At 43.6% G+C, this 19,034-nt stretch overlaps 1 protein-coding gene and 1 long non-coding RNA gene across 5 annotated transcripts in view; one reads left to right on the forward strand and one right to left on the reverse strand.

Moving 5' to 3' along the window:
* The window catches only part of LOC139604859 (chromodomain-helicase-DNA-binding protein 1-like), an 85,649-nt gene that overhangs the window by 3,651 nt on the left and 62,964 nt on the right, over positions 1 to 19,034 (forward strand). The gene's annotated exons all lie outside the window — the stretch shown is intronic.
* Positions 6,212 to 17,828, reverse strand: LOC139604870 (uncharacterized). Its single transcript, XR_011684132.1, has 3 exons — positions 17,079 to 17,828; positions 14,387 to 14,465; positions 6,212 to 6,468 (listed from the first exon to the last, which is right to left on the reverse strand). It is a non-coding gene; the product is annotated as an uncharacterized lncRNA (long non-coding RNA).

Genomic DNA, 19,034 nt, shown 5'->3' on the forward strand with positions numbered 1-19,034 from the left:
CAAGGTGGCACAGGCTGGCTCTCTCTCTCTCTCCCTCTCTCCGGGGCGGGGGGGGGGGGCTGCCCAATGTCTCTTGGTGCTCCTCCACCCTTCCATCCTCAGGACCCAGGCCTACATCACCCAGCCATATGGCTTCCCCTCCCCTGCCCAGCTGTCGGCTGGGCAGGGGAGGTCTGAACCTTTCCCTGACCAGGAACCAAGAGAAAGTTTTCCTGGGAGTTCTCTGCTTTTAACCCCCCTGTGTTCTCAGAGGCATATCCATGTCCTCAGTGGCCACACCAGGTGCCAATATTCAAATACTTCCTCAAACCACAACATTAGTAAACAAATTTTAGGCTTCTTCTAGTAAGTGGCAAAATATTCCCAATTACTTACATTTAAAAAGAAACCAAAAAACCAAAACCAAACAAACACCCTCCCCCCCAACCAAAGCCAACAATAACTTGTCAGTTGAGTAGAACATGAACAAAATAAAAGTGTGACCAAAGCTAGACTTTTTAAATTTTAGAGAGTTATAACTAAAGACATTCAATAAGCATTAACTTACTGGGGACAACCCTGATGACTTTAGCTAGGTAGCTCATTTAAAGTAGTAAAAAACTTCTTAAATGCAATGTTTGAACAATACTGCATACCAAACTATGACCACTTGTAAATACCAGTATAACAAAGTTACTCAAAAGCTGTAGCAATTATCATAAGACTAAACCAACTGAATATAAAAAAAGTATTCAGACAACTATTATAAGTAAATATCAGGAAGATACAAATTACTTAAAACATGATAGTTGCTGCTGAAGTAAGACTTGGTTATGCATCTTAAATTTGCTGCTGAACACAATTTAAAGCTTTAAAAAAGTTTGAAAATGTTAAATGTTCTTCCCCTTATGCTTGTATCATTCAGTAACCCTGTACCCTAATTCACAGACAGATCTTGGAAAACCTATTTGTGTGCTTGCCATTTGCTATCAAGAAATTCTCGAACGGACCTTAGTTCTCTGTAGGTAAAAAAAGAGTGTGCTCAGTAGAGGTTATATGGAAAGTAGCTGGCTGGGGTGCAAGTGTACTTCCTTTTTCCAGTAAGCAGAAAGTGGCTTCTTTTTATGTTCTTGAAAGCTGATGTTAATGCAAGACAATAATTTCTGTGGATTGAATTTGCTTTGTCGATTCAATAGTCTGTGGACCATAAAAGATGGTTAAGTAAAGCCAGCTCTTTGTCAGCAAGTTGGAATTTGCTGTATAAACTCATACCTTCCACAGAAGATTAAAAAATAAGTTGAAAGCCACTATTCTAAGTTCCTGCTTTCAAGAAACCAAAGTGGGAGTTAAAAACAAAGATTCTACAAGCATAATTAGGGAAGTATTTTCATCTATTGGTTTATTTTTGGCACAAGTATGTAATACAAACTAGAAAAAAAAAAGGAAAAAGTGCATATGTATAGAGAGAGTGTATTGGGTTTATGTGTTGAGGTTTTAGTACTGGGGAGACTGCAGAGGCAGCTTTCATCAGAAGAGACATGGGGCTTCTGCTGTGCTGGACAAAGCCAGTTCCAACTGGCACCAAAATAGATTTACCACTGGCCAAACATGAGCCAATAAGTGAAGCTGGGGCACCTCTGTGATAACATCTAAGAAAGGCTGTGCAGCGGTGTGTGTATGTGAGAAGGGAGGTAGGTATGAGGAAGAAAAATGCAAGAGAAACAGCTCTGTAGACAATTAGGTCAGTGAAGGAGGGGTGGGAGGTATTCCAGGTGTCAGAGCAGAGATTTCCTTACAGGCTGTGGAGAAGACCACTCCAGAGCAGATAACCATCCTGCAGCTTATGGAGGGCCTCGTGACAGAGCAGGTGGATGTGCCCTGGAGGAAGCTGCAGCCTCTAGAGAGCACACCTTTGGAGAGGAGGAAGTTTTCTGTCATGAACTGCAGCCCCTGGGGGACGCACACTGGAGCAGTCCATTCCCAAAGGACTGTACCCCATGGAGAGGACACATGCTGGAGCAGTTAGTGAAGGACTATCCTGTGGGAGATATCTTATGTTGGAGCAGGGGAAAAAGTGTGAAGAGGAAGGAGTGGCAGATAAGCTCTTAAGAACTGACTGCTACCTCCCATTCCACAAGGGGGTTGGAACTAGAAGATCTCTAAGGTCCCTCCCAACCAAAATCATTCTATGATTCTCTCCCCACCCCTGAAGTGGGGGGGAAGAGGTAGAAAGTTGGAAATGAAGGAGTGAAAGTGAGCCTGGGAAGAAGGGGGTTGGGGGAGGAAGGTGTTTTAGTTTTGTCTTTGTGTCTCAGCATCCTACTTTATTTTTAATTGGCAAGAAATGAATTTGAGTTGTCAGTCTAAGTCAGGGAAAAGGAAAAGACTTTGTGTTTCAGAATAGATGAGGACAGGAAATAACACTTCTTGGTAGCCTAAACTTAATACTCTTTGTTCCCTTTGCTTTATATTAGTGGTGATGAATAAGATGAATGTCTTTCACACATATAAATCAGATTGAGTAGTTCTGTTTTTTTTTTTTTAATAAAACAAAAGCCCACTTGAATTGTATTTGCCTAAATAAACTTGCTTACAAACTTTCAGTTTTAAGAGCTTGGCATTTAGTGTCTGTTACTTCATTCTGGAAGGGGCTCTTCAAATACATGACCTTCCTTGGACTTCTTGTTTATTAAGATGGGGTGGACTGTCATCTCAGATGCTTTTCAAAGACCTTGCAGGAATTAATCTTTTCTGGTTTTAATGGGTTAAACTTTTATTTTGCTCAAAATAATACTGTTTCTGGTTGGGTTTTAATTGGGGGATTGTTAAGGCAGTTTAATGTAATGAATGCCCTCTAAATCAGCAGTGATAAATTATCCTCTCTTTGGTCCTTTATCAACATAGACCTTATACAGGGGTCTAAATGCTCTAACAGTGCTTTTGCAGCATGGCTTGTATAACTGTCTGTCATGAAGTTTCTCTTCCTAGTGCCTTGTATAAATTAGCTGACTTTTCCTAGTTGTGTGTTCTGATCGGGGGACCTTTTTTTAAGAGGTAAGCTAGTGAAGCTAAACCTAAGACTACTGAAAAGAACTAGTGACCCTGTGACAGAACATTTGTTTTTAATGTTTGCCAGTGATGTTTTTCTTGAAGTCTGTCTCTCCTGTCATCTCCCCAAAGCATACTCTGATTTTATTCCATAGACATTTGTCACAAATGAGTGTGTTAGGTCACTCAAAGAATCACTGGCAACGATATCAGGTTTAATATAAAAGCAAAAGCACAACAAAGTTCATTGTCAAGGTTGACTCTACTACTTATTAGATGGTTAAAGCACACTGAGAAAAATTGGACTAAAATCTAAAATAAATCAATCTAAAACTAAAATCAACAAAAAATTATGTATGTGGAGGTTGAGTAAGGATAAAAAGGAATGAGGGAGAGCCTCCCATTGAGTCACAAGGTTCAGAGTGGACCCCCTTGCTGAACTTAGCCCTGGACTTGACCAACAGTTTAGGCCTAAAGGTTTAACAGCACCTAAACTTAACAGCACCTAATTGATAGCCTAATATAAACAAATTAACAAGAGATTCTATAGAACTTAGTATAAGCACAACAGTAACTCACTTATAAGCCTAACTTACAAATCTAACGTGCTTAAGAATCTAGGAGAGCTGCATTCCTGGTACACTTGCTGTAGCATATTGACACTTGCATGTGCACAGACATAAAGAGTCTGTACAAGCTACCTGTGAAAAAATTCCCCTTGAATTCAGTGAAGTACTCACTTTGGATGCACTTGCATCTTCTCAATGGGCAAAGGGTTGAGCCTTGAGGAGTGGGGGGGGGGGGGGGGTATCAGCCCAGGATCCATCATCATTTGGCAGTCCTCCGAGTATGGCAAACTTGAGAGTTCACTGGCACTCAGAGGGAGGTTGCTGGTCACAGCCCGCTGCAGTCCAAGAGAGCTCAAAGGGTCTCATTTGGACTGGTGTTTATAGGGCCGCAAGAGAGCGGGCTTTAGTCATAGTAATTTTCCATCCTGGCTGCAATTCGGGTCAGTAACTTTCTTTGAAAGTTTGATAACAAAAGTGTTATTCCATTTGGGTTGTAATTCAGGCAAGAAAAATAAGTTTCCAAGGCTGTTAAAAAACAGGAGCTTGTTAGACGGCACAAGTTCCTGGGAGCAGACAGTGTTTCTGATAAGCTCAAGAGGAGCTTAGTCCAGGTGCTGTTCATCAAGGCCAAGGCCTAACGAGCATTTCTCAGATCATAGTGTGGCTGGGGGGGGAAGCACCACCACAATTGGGATTTGAAAAATTAGCAGGTGCAAGCAATTATTTCTTGGTAGTCTCAATAAGCTATTTTGCTTTTCTTGTAAAATAGTTTGAAAATAACTATTGCTTTTGTGGATCTCTCTTAAATTGCTCTTAAATATAATGAGAATATCCAGAGACAGTATCAAACTTTCATACCAAGTCAGATTTCCCATATGCTGCTGTACAAATGCAACTATTTGACTCAAAGGCTAGGGGTGTGAGAAGTTTATTTACTACATATCCTGGAAGATGCTCTCTGTAGACTTTACATTGGTTTGCCAACATACATAAAATTATAATTTTTCATGTAGAAATCCCATCCTGAGAGCATGCTATTCACTCTTAGTATATATTCCTGCATGCCTACTACAGTAGATTAGCACTGTCAGTTAACTTCAGCATCATTGCATTAATTTGTTTGCATAGTAGAGAAGCAGTCTCACTTCAATAGCATTGAAGCGGTCATTCTTGCTTTATCCATCACTTTTGCTTCTTTTTTTTTTTCATGGTCCCGTGATGATGGTCCTGTAACTGTTTTGTACAATCTCATGCATTCCTGTCTTTGTTTAGTGTTGTTGGTTTTGGGTTTGGTTGTTGTATTGTTTGTGGCTTTTTTCTAATTGAACAAAGTACAGTGTATGTAATGTACGGTTTCTTATTTCAAGAATATATTTTATCAAATAATGCTGTTTCAATTTTACTGGGTTTTATATCTATAATGTAAAAAAAAGCTTGAAGCACGGAGAAGGAAGGCTTATATGACATGTTCGAAAGAGGGACTTACAAATGCAGGAGTTCTGTTTTGGCTAACAGAATTAAGTATTTAAAAGAGCAGAAACGCTCTTCAACAGCAAATACTGAATATTCCCTTTCTGTATACATGATATTAACAGCATCTTTATTCTGTAGCTTAATTTGCCTTGTCCTATTGTTTTAGAGCTAGAGTTCTTCCATTTCTCATCTTGATAGTGTTTATAGTTTCTGTTGGTGTTTGGTCTCTTGGAAGCACATTGATCAATGAAGAAGGGGGGGAAGCAAATTACACCACAGAATAGAGTTGGTTGTAAGAGGGCAGCAATGCAAGAACAGTGTAAAGGGAAGACATAATATGAAAATTGGGATAGGGTAAATTGACCAACACAGGTGAATAGTAAATGAAAATTAAGTCTTGTACATTGTCTCTTTCTCTCATTATATGTAAGGTATGTATGGTTTTTCTACCAGTCTCTTGAGTATATTCAGAAAGGGTGAGGGAAAACCAGGAAGGTTCTAATTTAAGCTTAAGTGTCTGAAGATTGCCTCCTACCTTCCAGTTTCAAGTAGGTTTTTTTGAAAGAGGGGGGGGGAAAAAGGCTGGTTGTATTGTACTCAAACTCTCTCTTTTAGGCTACTTCAGATGTCCAACAGGATGAGTGTGGTGTCCTCTTTGACCCTTTGCTGAACTGTTTCAAATAAAAGCATCTAAAGAAAAGGCACTGACCCTGGACTGTACAGGAAGAGAAGGGGGCAGTAGATGAAGTACTTGGCTTGTCTTTTTATGTAAGAGGAACTCTGGAGAGCAGAGGATCATAATTGCTGATTATATGAGATTATATTTATGTAACAGCACTGGGTAGCAGGTAATTATGACAGCATTCTGAGTCTTTGGTTGAAGAAATATTGTAGTTCTAATGTTCCTTGCATCCTAAAGCTAGAGATACAATGCCAGAATCTCAGTAATTAGTAGTGCCAGTTCAAGGGATTAATCTTGTAAGAGGTCAGTGGTATTATTTTGTGTTAATAGGCATTATTCATTGTGAGAAAAGTTAGACAAATTATGGACCTGTTGTGGTTTAACTCCAGCCGGCAACTAAGCACCACACGGCTGCTCACTCACCCTCCCCTGATGGGATGGGGGAGAGAATCCGAAGAGTAAAAATGAAAAAAACTCATGGGTTGCAATAAATGCAGTTTAATAGGGAAAGCAAAAGCCATGTGCGCAAGCAAAGCAAAACAAGGAATTCATTCACCACTTCCCATCAGCGGGCAGATGTTCATCCATCTCCAGGTAGTTGGTGTAGTTGGGGTCAGCTGTCCCGACTGTGTCCCCTCCCAACTTCTTGTGCACTCCTAGCATCCTCTCTGGTGGGATGGTGTGAGAAGCAGAAAAGGCCTTGGCTGTGTGTAAGCACTGCTCAGCAATAACAACAACATCCCTCTGTTATCAACACTGTTTACAGCACAAATCCAAATCATAGCTCCATACTAGCTACTATGAAGAAAATTAACTCTATCCCAGCCAAAACCAGCACATTCTCCACCCCTTATTCCATACCATTTATATCATGGTCAGGTCCCACACTAGCCAATATATCCTCATTAACCACCACCTCCCTTTCCATCATTTGATACAATACACCTATCATTCCCTTAGTCTATGGACCACCCCTGCAAAATGTCCACAAATGTCTACCGAGTTCATTTAGTCCATGACTTTGGGCTCCATCTGCTATAGTGGTCACTCAGGACAGAAATGCTGTGTTGGATGCAGCTACTGGGCACCAAGGTCAGTTCAGGTCAGGTCACTGCTGCACTACAACTGCTTCTTGTAAGACTTCTCTTCCATTGGTTCAGGTGATTCCTGCTATAGTAATTCCTATAACAGGCAACTCAAATATTAGGTTGCAACATTTTAAAGGTATTTCCGCTACAGTCTCCACCACTGGTCCCTTTGGACCAGGTTCTAGGGTTTAATATTGCAATGAACTCCTCTCCTTGCCCCTGTTCTGGCTTGGACTTATCCACAGACTGCAGTCCCTTAAGGGTGTACTTGTTCCAACAAAGCCTTACCCATGGCTTCAGGTCCTCCAGGGGTGTACCTGCTCTTTTGTGGGCTCATCCATGGCTACATGCTTTGAGGTGCTCCAGAGAGCAATCGTACTACCTGGTAGAAAGCTATGGCCTCTCTAAACTCTGTACCCACTGTGACTGACACAGCTGCCCAGAGGTCCGGTGGGAACATGTATCAGGCTGCAGGGTGTGCCCTGCTCTTATGCCAGTACTGGGCATCAGTAGTGAGCACACCTGTGGGAGGTGAGCCCAGGTAAAGGAACTCCTCTACTTAGTGGCAGAGCTCTGGCAGGAAGTGAATAGGTTGAGGAGTATCAGGGAGTGTGAGAGATTACTGGAATCGCACCCTACCTACCCTGGGACAGGCCTGACAGGTAGACAGGGTGCATGATATGGAGGATTCCCTATCCTCTCTCCTCCCAGCTGAACATGGTGACATAAGGAATAGGGGCCAATGGAGGCAAGTGCCTGCCCAGCGCAGCAAGTGCATCTCCTCTGTGACTGCCCCACCTTCCCAAGTGCCATTGCATAATGGATACAAGGCTCTGCAAGTGGAGCCGAACGATAATGAGGACAATAGTTCATTTAGCATGGATGTGTTGCTGAGGTTAAGTCAGCCTATGCCCTGCATCAAAACCGCTTCCATAAAGAAAAGTAAACAGGTTGTTGTCATAGGAGACTCCCTTATGAAGGGAACAGAAGGCCCCATATGCAGACCAGACCCACTTCTTAGGGAAGTCTGCTGCCTCCCTGGGACCCAGGTTAAAGATGAGAAGAGAAAGCTTCCTACCCTGGTACGGCCCTCAAATTATCACCCATTATTAAGTTTTCAGGTAGGCAGCAATGAAGTTGCAACAGGAAGTCTGAGGGCAATCAAGAGAGACTTCAGGGCCTTGGGACGACTGGTTAAGGGATCAGGAGCAGAAGTAATATTTTTCTCTATCCTTCCAGTCGCAGGGAATGATGAGGGAAGAAACAGAAAGAGCCAGAAGATCAGTATCTGGTTCCAAGCCTGGTGTCACTGGCAGAATTTTGGGTTCTTTGATCATGGGTCGGTCTGTGACACCAGGCCTGTGGGCAACAGATGGGGTACACCTGTGTCAAAGGGGAAAAAAGATCTTTGCCTAGGAGTTAGCAAGGCTCATTGAAAGAGCTTTAAACTAGATTGCAAGGGAGAAAGAGATAAACCCAGGCTCACTAGAGATAAGCCTGGAGGCAACATGCCAGTGTTTAAGAAACTAGTGAGGTCCTTTGGTCTGCAGTCTTAGTGGAGGTAGGGGATGGAGATCCATGTGGCAGCAAAGACACAAGGGTTATTGATGTGTTATAAACTACAGATGCGCCTGAGAATAGTCCAACTGAGGTGCATCTACACCAATGCACACAGCATGAGCAACAAACGGGAGGAACTGGAAGCCATTGTGCAGCAGGAAAACTATGACATAGTTGCCATCACGGACACATGATGGGATGACTCGCACAGCTGGAGTGCTGCAATGAATGGCTATAAACACTTCAGAAGGAACAGGCAAGGAAGGTGGGGTAGCCCTGTATATTAGGGAGTGTTTTGATTGTCTAGAGCTTAACGATGGCACTGATAGGGTTGAGCATTTAAGTGTCAGTATTAAGGGGAAAGGCCAACAAGGCAGATCTGATGGGAGTCTGTTATGGAATGAAGAGGCAGATGAAATATACTATAAACAGCTGGGAGAAGTCTGAGAATCACTAGCCCTTGTTCTCATGTGGGATTTCAACTTACCAGATGTCTGCTGGAAATACAATACAGCAAAGAGGAAACAGTCTAGGAGGTTCCTGGAGTGTGTGGAAGAGAACCTCCTGACACAGTTGGTGAGTGAGCCAATTAGGGGAGGCTGGACCTCTTGTATGTGAACAGAGAAGGACTGGTGGGCGATGTGATGGTTGGAGGCCATCTTGGGCACAGCGGTCACAAAACTATAAGAGTTTTTGATTCTTGGAGAAGTAAGGACGGGGGTCAGTAGAACTACCACCTTGGACTTGTGGAGGGCAGGCTTTGGCCTGTTTAGGGGCCTGATTGACAGAGTCTGTTGGGAGGCAGTCCTGAAGGACAAAGGAGTCCAGGAAGAACACATCCATGCACTTTAAGAAGGAAATCTTAAAGGCTCAGGAGCAGGCCATTCCTATGTTCTGAAATCTGAGCCAGTGGGGAAGAAGGCCAGCCTGGCTGAACAGAGAGCTTTGACTGGAACTCAGAACAAAAACAGAGTTTAGGAACTTTGGAAGAAGGGGCAGGCAACTCAAGAGGACTACAAGGATGTTGTGAGGTAATGCACAGAGAAAATTAGAATGGCCAAATCCTGACTAGAACTTAATCTGGATACTGCCGTAAAAGACAATAAAAATGTTTTTACAAATACATCAGCAACAAAAGGAGGGCTAAGGAGAATCTCCATCTTTTATTGGATGCAGGGAGAAACATAGTGACAAAGGATGAGGAAAAGGCTGAGGTACTTAATGCCTTCTTTGCCTCAGTCTTTAATAGTAAGACCAGTTGTTCTCCAGGTACTCAGCTCCCTGACAGGGATGAGTAGCAGAATGAAGCCACCATAGTCCAAGGGGAAATGGTCAGTAACCTGCTACACTACTTGTCTATGGGGCCAGATGGGATCCACCCAAGGGTACTGAGGGAGCTGGCAGAAGAGCTTGCCAAGCCACTTTCAACCATTTACCAGCAGTCCTGGCTATCCGGAGAGGTCCCAATTGACTGGGGGTTAGCAAATATGATGCCCATCTGCAAGAAGGGCCAGAAGGAGGATCCAGGGAACTACAGGCCTGTCAGTCTTACCTTGCTGCTGGGGAAGGTCATAGAGCAGATCATCTTGAGTGCCATCATGTCAGAGGCAACCAGGTGATCAAGTCCAGTCAGCATTGGTTTATGAAAGGCTTGAGTAACCTGGTCTCCTTCTTTGACAGGGTGACCTGCTTAGTTGATGAGGGAAAGGCTGTGGATGTTGTCTATCTAAACTTTAGTAAAGCCTCTAACACTGTTTCCCACAGCATTCTCCTGGAGAAACTGGCTGCTCAATGGCTCAGATGGATGCACTCTTTGCTGGGTAAAAAACTGGCTGGATGGTTAAGCCCAGAGAGTGGTGGTGAATGGAGTTAACATCCAGCTGGTGGCCAGTCATTAGTTGTGTTCTCCAGGGCTCAGTATTGAGTCCAGTCCTGTTTAATATCTTTATGGATGATCTGGATGAGGGGATTGAGTGCACCCTCAGTAAGTTTGCAGATGACGCCAAGTTGGGTGAGAAGGCTCTGCAGAGGGATTTGAACAGGCTGGATTGATGGGCCAAGACCAATGGTATTCAGTTCAACAAGGCCAAGTGCTGGGTCCCGCACTTGGGTCACAACGACCCCCCGCAGCGCTACAGGCTTGGGGAAGAGTGGCTGGAAAGCTGTTTGGCAGAAAAGGCCCTGGGGCTGCTGGTTGGCAGCCAGCTGAACGTGAGCCAGTGTGTGCCCAGGTGGCCAAGAAGGCCAATGGCATCCTGGCTTGTATCAGAAATAGTGCAGGAAGCAGGACCAGGGAAGCAATCGTCCCCCTGTACTCGGCACTGGTGAGGCCATACCTCGAAGCCTGTGTTCAGTTTTGGGCACCTCACTACAAGAAAGACATTGAGGTGCTGGAGTGTGTCCACAGAAGGGTAATGTAGCTGGAAAAGTGGCTGGAGCACAAGTCTTATGAGGAGCGGCTGAGGGGGCTGGGGGTGTTTGGCCTGGAGAAAAGGAGGCTATGGGGAGACCTTATTGCTCTCTGCGACTACCTGAAAGGAGGCTGTAGCGAGGTGGGAGTTGATCTCTTCTCTCAAGTAACAAGGGATAGGACAAGAGGAAATGGCCTCAAGTTGTGCCAGGAGAGGTTTAGATTGGATATTAGAAAAAATTTCTTCACTGAAAGGGTGGCCAAGCATTGAAAGAGGCTGCCCAGGGAAGTGGTTGAGTCCCCATCCCTGGAGGTATTTAAAAGCCGTGTGGATGTGGCACTTAAGGACATGGTTTAGTGGTGGACTGATCAGTGTTAGGTTAATAGTTGGACTCGATGATCTTTGAAGTCTTTTCCAACTTAAATGTTTATATAATTCTATGAAAAAGCATCCACTAACGAGCAGTAGACTAATATACAGTGAGGCAAACAAGTACCATGGCAAGCACAGGAGCCTGTCTATTAATAGCTAAACAGCAATAACAGCTATAAATTCGCTCTAGCATATCCTAGTCAATCTGTCGTTATCACAAACCCTTCAAGCCCCACGTGTGGTATCAGAAAGGACTGTTGTGGTTTAACCCCAGTTGACAACCAAGCACCACACAGCTGTTGGCTCACTTTTCCCTGGAATGGGGGCTTCAATCAGAAGGGTAAAAGTGAGAAAACACATCAGTTGAGATAAAGACAGATTAATAATAGGGAAAGAAAAGCCATGTACACAAGCAAAGCAAAACAAGGAATTCATTCACCATTTCCCATGGGCAGGCAGGTGTTCAGCTATCCCCAGGAAAGCAGGACTCCATCATGTGCAATGGTGACTTGGGAATACAGAACACCATCCTTCTGAATGTTCCCCCTTCCTCCTTCTTCCCCCAGCTTTATCTGCTGAGCATGATGTCATACGGTATGGGATATCCCTTTGGTCAGCTGGGGTCAGCTATTCTGGCTGTGTCCCCTCCCAACTTCTTGTGCACTCCCACCAGCAGGGTGGTACTAGAAGCAGTAAAGGCCTTGACTCTGTGTAAGCACTACTCTTCAATAACAAATATATCCCTGAATTATCAACACCGTTTTGATCACAAATCCAAAACATGGCTTCATACTAGCTACTATGAAGAAAATTAACTCTTCCCCAGCCAAAACCAACACAGATCCCTAGCTGGATATCATCAGATAATATTTAAAGCTCTTCAGTTAGAGGAGGAATTGCTTGTATGCTACACCACAAATAATGTCGGGGAAATCAAAGAAGCCCATAGGCAAAGGAGGAAAAGAAAATGTGACAAGGATGTTAAAATATGACTACCTCACAGCTATTGTTTCCATGAATTTACCTTTTAAACTGCACTGACAGCACTAAGGGGGTGCTGTGTTGGGGGAAGGTTGGAGAGGGCATTAGTAGCAATGTCAAAATAAGCTGTTCTTGTGGAGCATCACTCACCAGCAGGCAAATATATTGTTTGAGGACCAAGACACTGTTTTCAAAGTGCTTGGCTTCAGCCGTGATAGCTCATACTGCTGCTTTGTACCATTTTTTGAATTGTGCAAAAATCAAAGAATTTCAAAATGAATGTAGTAGCATTTAAAGTGAAGTTTTGAAATTGCTGCTTCTTTAGTTCCTCCTCTATTTGTAAGGAGATGATAGATGTATGGGCTTTTTATAAACACATGCATGTGTGTAACTGTGTACCTTTTCTTAAATAATTCCCTCCTTCCTCCTAGGGTTAGCACCGGAATTACTGCTCATGTGGTAGAGGTCCTTAAGTAATCCCCTGACAGGGATTAGAGATATATATTCATTTTTAATAACTAAGGGTTGCTTAATGTATCTGTGTTAGGGAGAAAAGAAGGCTGCTCTTCATTACTGCTTTTTAACCCCTTAGTGTGCCAGTAATTTTGTGTTTGTTGTAAAATGTGGGGAGGCTGGGGGAGGAGAACGCTGTTTTTCGTTCATGAATTCATTAGCTAAAATACTGTAGCAAAAAAAAAAAAAAAAAAAAAAGGCTACAGTCATGTCCTGAGACAGGGGAATCTGGGCCCTGCTTAGGTGATACTAAGAGGTAATGACTGTTAAATTTTTACTAGGTCAGCACTAGACAAGTGAAACAAAAAGCCAAGTACATATATATCCCAGTGAAGTTATAGCTGCATAAGCAAACTGCTAGAAAGAGATGCTCTGGTGGTGAATTGACATGGTGTAGCTGATTGTTCTCATTGTGAAAAATTTTCCTCTTGTATCCAATCAGAATGTCCCCAGGAGTAACTTGTACCCATTACCCCCCCCTCCTCTTTTCCATGTAAAAAGGGAGTCTCTGTTTTCTTTGTCACCACCCTTTAAATACTAGAGCATGGTGATAAGGTCTCCCCCTAAGCCTTTCCTCAGAACCCAGTTCTCTCAGCCTTTCCTCATATGGCAGGTTTCACAGTTCTTTGATGATCTTTGTGGCCCTTCTGTAGACCCTCTTGAGCCTGTCCACATCTTTTTCATATAGCAAGGACCAAAACTGAACACAGTATTCCAGGTGAGGCCTGACAAGGCACTGAGTAGAGTGGGATAATGACTTCTTTATCTCTGCTGGTGATGCCCTTGTTTATGCAACTCAGCATCCTGTTGACTCTGCCACAGCAGCTCACTGTTCGCTCATATTGAGCTCATTGTCCACCAGGACCCCCAGGTCCCTTTCCCAGCCTGTGCTGCACTCCTGGATTATGTTTTCACAGGTGCAAGACCTTACATTTGTCCTTGTTGAACTTCATAAGGTTCTTGTTAGTCCACTCTTCTGGCCTATCCAGGTCTTCCTGCAGGGTGGTTCTCCCTTCCCAAGTGTCCACTTCCCCACTCAGTTTGGTATCATTGGCACACTTCATCAGGGTACACTTCATCCCATCCTCCAGATCACTTATGAAGATATTAAATAGCAATGGGCCCAATATCGATCCCTGGGGGACCCCACTTGTGACAGATTGCCAGTTTGAAAAGGAACTATTTACCACCACCCTCTGGGTGTGGCCTGTCAGCCAGTTCCCCACCCACCTCACAGACCACTTGTCTAGACCATAACACATCAGTTTCTCTAGGAGGAGACTAGGAAAACATATTGAAAACCTTGGGGAAATCCAGGTAGACAGTGTTCATTGCTTGCCTCACATCAACTGAGCAGGTTACTTTGTCATAGAAGGCTATCAGGTTTGTCAAGAACAACTTGTCCTTGTGCTGGCTTTTCCCAATCACATGTTTCATCTGACTTGTGATAGGCCCCAGGAAGATTTGTTCCATAACTTTCCCAGGAACTGAAGTAAGATTGATGGGCCTATAACTTCCTGGATTCTCCTTTAAGCACTTCTTGTAGATAGGGATGACATTAGCCTTCTTCAGATTCCCCAGTCTTCACAACTTCTCAAAGATCATGGAGAGTGGCCTCACAACAATATCAGCCAGCTCTTAACACCCTCAGGTGGATATTTTCAGGGCCCATAAATTGTCAGGGTCAAGCTCCTGTAATAGTTCACATACCAACTCTTCCTTCACTGCCAGTGAGTCTGTGTTTGCATCCACCTGGATTCTTGTTCCCAGATCCTGGGGCCCATCAGTGCTGGTAAAGACAGAGGTGAAGAAAGTGTTGAGAACCTTTGCCTTTTCAGTGTTGTTGGTGGCTAATTAATCTCTCCTGTTTAACAATGGGCCAATATTTTCCTTCTGTTTCTGCTTGTTGTTTACAGACCTGAAGAGCCCTTCCTTGTAGCTTTTGATGTGTCTGGTCAATTTCAATTCAAGCTGAGCTTTTGCTTTTCTAACTGAATCTCTGCACACCCTAGCAATGCCCTTGTAGCTCTCAAGGTGTATTCATCGGCTTTTCCATCTCTGGTATGTTTCTCTTTTGGTTTTGAGCAGACTCAAAAGCTTTCAATTAAGCCAAGGGGGTCTTTTGCTTCACCTACTTCCCTTACCTTTAAAGGGGATGAACTGTTTTTGTGCTTCCATGAAAGTTTTCTTGAAAAGCTTCCAGCACTCGCTAGGTCCTTTGTCCTCCACGGAAGCTTCCCATGGAATCCCTCACAACTGAGCTCTAAACAAGCTGAAATTTGTTCTTCTAAAATCTAAAACCTTTTTCTTAGTACTAATCTTCAGTGTGCACAGCCAGGTCCCAAACGCCACAATATTGTAATCACTGCAGCCAAGTGTAAGGCCTCAAAAACTTGCTCAATGAGCCTCTTAAAAGGGCTTTTTTTTTTTTTTTTTTTTTTTTTTTAATGTACCCTGAGTTAGATGCACGGGAGAAATACTGACAATATATTCTCAAGAGGTCAAAACAACAAAAAAACTTTACTGGCAACTTCAGAAAATCAGAGAACTTTGGCAAAAGTTTAGAGCAGCATTCAATCAACGTAAAACATTTCACAAAGCATTAACTTTGCCCATTCAACTTAGCAAACTCCAAGCCCATCCAATTTTATGTTACTCAAAACTCCGAGAAGAGGAAATTAGAAGAGGGAGAAGAAAGAAAGAAAAGAAAGAAAGGAAGAAAGGAAGGAAGAAAGGAAAGAAAGGAAGAAAGAAAATGTATAGAAAAGAAAAAATACAGCTACCACTCCTGGTTCCAGCAGTGATATAAAATACAAGGAAAGGTAGGGTTAAGACATGTGCTTGCCTCATGCTTTGGTTTAAGTACCCTTTGGCTTTCCTGGGCCCTTCCCCCAGGTGGGAATTCTGGTTATCTGGCCACTTAGGAGCTGGGTTAGGAGCTCCAGAGGTGGGGTGTAGAGCATTGCCTCCAGTGTGCCAGTGACTGGCAGCCACTCTGGGGCTGGGATACAGGTCCGGGGGGCGTGGGGGGGGGGTGTGTGTATGTGCAGAGCAGGGCATCGCCTCACCAGAGTAAGGCCAGACCTGCCCCTTCCCCCCACACATGCACCCAAAATGTTTCAAACCAGCAATCCTTCCAGTCTCTCATACCACCCCATGGCTCAAGACATTGACTGGGACCACAGTAATGGTACCTTTCCTCTCGTGGCAGCAGTGGGGTCCTAATCTAGCAGACAGAGGAGAAAGGAGAGGAAAGTATACAGGAAATCATATAATGGACAATTGCTATTTCAATAATCAAAAGCATAAGTCTAGTCAATATAAAAATTTCCTCCTATGCAAGTCATCACTCCTCATCCTGTGAGTCCCTAAAATTGCAGGCAATTTTGTGTGGTGCCAACCAGGATCCAGGAGGAGAGTTCATTAAACCAATCTTTTGGCTGCAATGACCAAAGAGTCCAGCAGACTGGTTGGTAGTTTCCTTCATGTTTCTTGATATTGTATTCTTCTTCAGTGAGGTCTAGTATTTTACATATTCCTTTCTCATTAATAACATATCAAGCGTTAGACAATTTAATAAAGCCATTTTTGGTACTTGCTGGACTTGTAAGCTGAGCTCCAAAACCAGCATGGTGTAAGGCCCCAAACAACTCGCTGAAAGGGGCTTACAGAGGTTCCTGTACTCTCAGTTAGATGCATGGGAGAAATACCAACTAGATATTCTCAAGAGGTCAATTTAAATTTACTGGCAAAATATAGAAAATCAAGGAACTTTTGACAAAGTTTTAGTACAACATCCAATCAACATAAAACACTTCTCATAGCTATATTTTGGCCCATTCAACTAAGCAAACTCTGAACTTAAACCCATTCAATGTTAAGTTACCCAAAAAGTTCCAAGAAGAGGGAATTAGAAGAAGAAAGAAAGAAAGAAAAGAGATAGAAAAACACACATATAGTAATCAACTCCTGGGTTAAGGTGGTGTCCAGATAGAAACTCCAAGAGCAGGGTAGGGTCAAGACATGTGCTTGCCTCATGCACAGCCTTAAATACCTCTGGGCCTTTGTTCGCCCCCCCCCCCCCCCCCCCCCCCCCTTCCCAAGTGTGGGACCTCTGGTCATCCGGCCACTCAGGAGCTGGGTTAGGCAGAGTGGAGCACTGCCTCTGGTGTGGCAAATGATTGACAGACACTGTGGGGCTGGGATGCTCTAGGGCTGGGGGGTGTGGGGCAGGACACTGTCTTGCCAGAGCAAGGCCTGACCTGCCCTCTCCCACACACAGAGGCATAATTTTTGCTATAATCTCTTAGTACTGGGTAGTTAGTTAAAAATTATCTTCTTTTTTTTTTTGGTCAAGACTTCAACACCAGTAGTTTCCATATCCAAATATGGTTAAACTTACCTCTTTTCCTGTAACAGTACAGATGGTCTGTAGCTGGACAAGATAAATCTGGCCATAACATAAATCCAATTTGGCTCGCCTAGTTCAGAAGTACACAACTCCCTGAGTGAGCAATCATAGGATAAATCTGAACTCAAACAGGGACCTAAGCCAATCATATTCACTAGTTAGGCTGCCTTGCCTTTTGTAGTCTGTAATTTTACAGGTCCGGTGAATGGCCCCCAGCCCTCAGATCAGGCTTAGCTCTGAGAAAGGCAGTCCTATCCGGATAACTCAGTCTCTCTTGGAGACAGAGTGCTCGAATACTCAGTCAGCTCGTAGCCATTGGCTACCCTAAGCAAGCTCAGTGGATTTTGGCTCTTTAGTGATTATCAGCTGTCTTTGGATTTCAGCTCTTTGCTTGCTTGCTTCGGGTGCCGTAGGGCCAGGGGTCGAAGCAGACAAGAGAGAGGAGAAGTCCTGGCATTCCACAGTGATGGTTTATTGAGGGGTCTGTGAAGGGTTCCAGCGATGACTCTTCTCCTGCTCTCCTGCCGAATGGGCTAAAACAGCCCCTTTTTATACGGTACAGAGGGATCCAAACTTGTCCAATAGTAAGGGTTAGGGGAAAAGTGACCTATGGGGTTACAGAGATAAGCTAGGGTTCGAGAGGCAGAAGACAGGAGCTTATTTTGCTGTCTCATCATGACTCAGCAATTCCTACTGTTAAGTTTCAGCCTGCCACGAGGCCCTAGCCAACTCCATGGAGCCTGCTACAGTCCAGGTAGTGCTCTAACCCAAACAAATGTACCTGTTCCCGATAACCACCCTTGTCCTCACCAACCAAGTTTCAACGCCATCCCCAGGACCCATACCCAGGGAAAGAGGAAAAAGTGTGCACCATGGGAAAATTACATTTAGTAAAAATTCTACTACATAGTAGTCTGGATTGGTACAGGGGTGGGGTCAAAGATATAACAAAATTTGAGTCATTCCAACCTCCTCAGCATCTAATTTCAGTCAGGGTCCTGGGTTTGGACCAAATACCTTTCCAACTTTGCCAAACCCTTCATTGGTTTTCAAACCCAGAATCTTGCTGCTTCTCTTTTGTCAGCTTAACCACTTATGCCTTCTTCATCTACAGCTGTAGAGAATTTTCCAGCTATCACTTTATCACTTCAGCTCCTCCGTTAGCCCCTTTTCTCCCTCGTTCCAGGGGTTGCCGACAGTTCGACATCCCCTTCTTCTGCCCAATCATGCTTTACACATTGTTTACCGTTACTACATGCACTTCCCTCAGTATAGTAATTTTATGCTTTGCTCTGAAGAGATAGGAAGAGGTATACAAATTTGATTTCATAATCATCTGAAAACCTAAGGTAAATTTAGGGAGGAATCTTCTCTATCCACTGTGGCAACCAGAGAGAAAACACATCATTCAAAATTGCTTGCAACCAACTTTTATAAAACATGTACAAACATAAATATCTTTAAACTATTAGGATAAAAACATGTAAACAATCAATGCAGCGAAGAACAGCAACTCTTCAGTCCTGTTGTCACTTCATCCTCACATGGAACACCTCTTCACTTGGAATACTGTAAGAGGAGGGAAAAAGAAAACTCGATCCCACTTGGACCGGTCTTAAAAAGAAAGGACCATCCATTTGTTGGTATTTTGTGTTTTCTACCATAGGCACCTGTGGCCTTTAATCCGCAATGACTTCGTCAATTCTGTTCTTTGCCTCTAGTGGCAGACAAGGCTCTATACTCACTTGTACCGGAAGGTGGCAATGTAGGAGCATTTTGGAAAGATTCGTTGAGAATACAGGGCAACTGAATTTCCATTTATTTTCAGGGACCCTTTTAGGATATTTGGATTTGCCACCCTCCTCTAGTTCACTTATTGAGGGCAACACTGAGAGTTTGTTTTCTCGGTCTCGATCCTTAAAGTTTGCAATAAATAACAATAACATG

This window comes from Agelaius tricolor, unplaced genomic scaffold (genome assembly GCF_023055355.1).
Source record: "Agelaius tricolor isolate 1412-34295 unplaced genomic scaffold, bAgeTri1.0.p SCAF_56, whole genome shotgun sequence".
Classification (NCBI taxonomy): Eukaryota; Metazoa; Chordata; class Aves; order Passeriformes; family Icteridae; genus Agelaius; species Agelaius tricolor.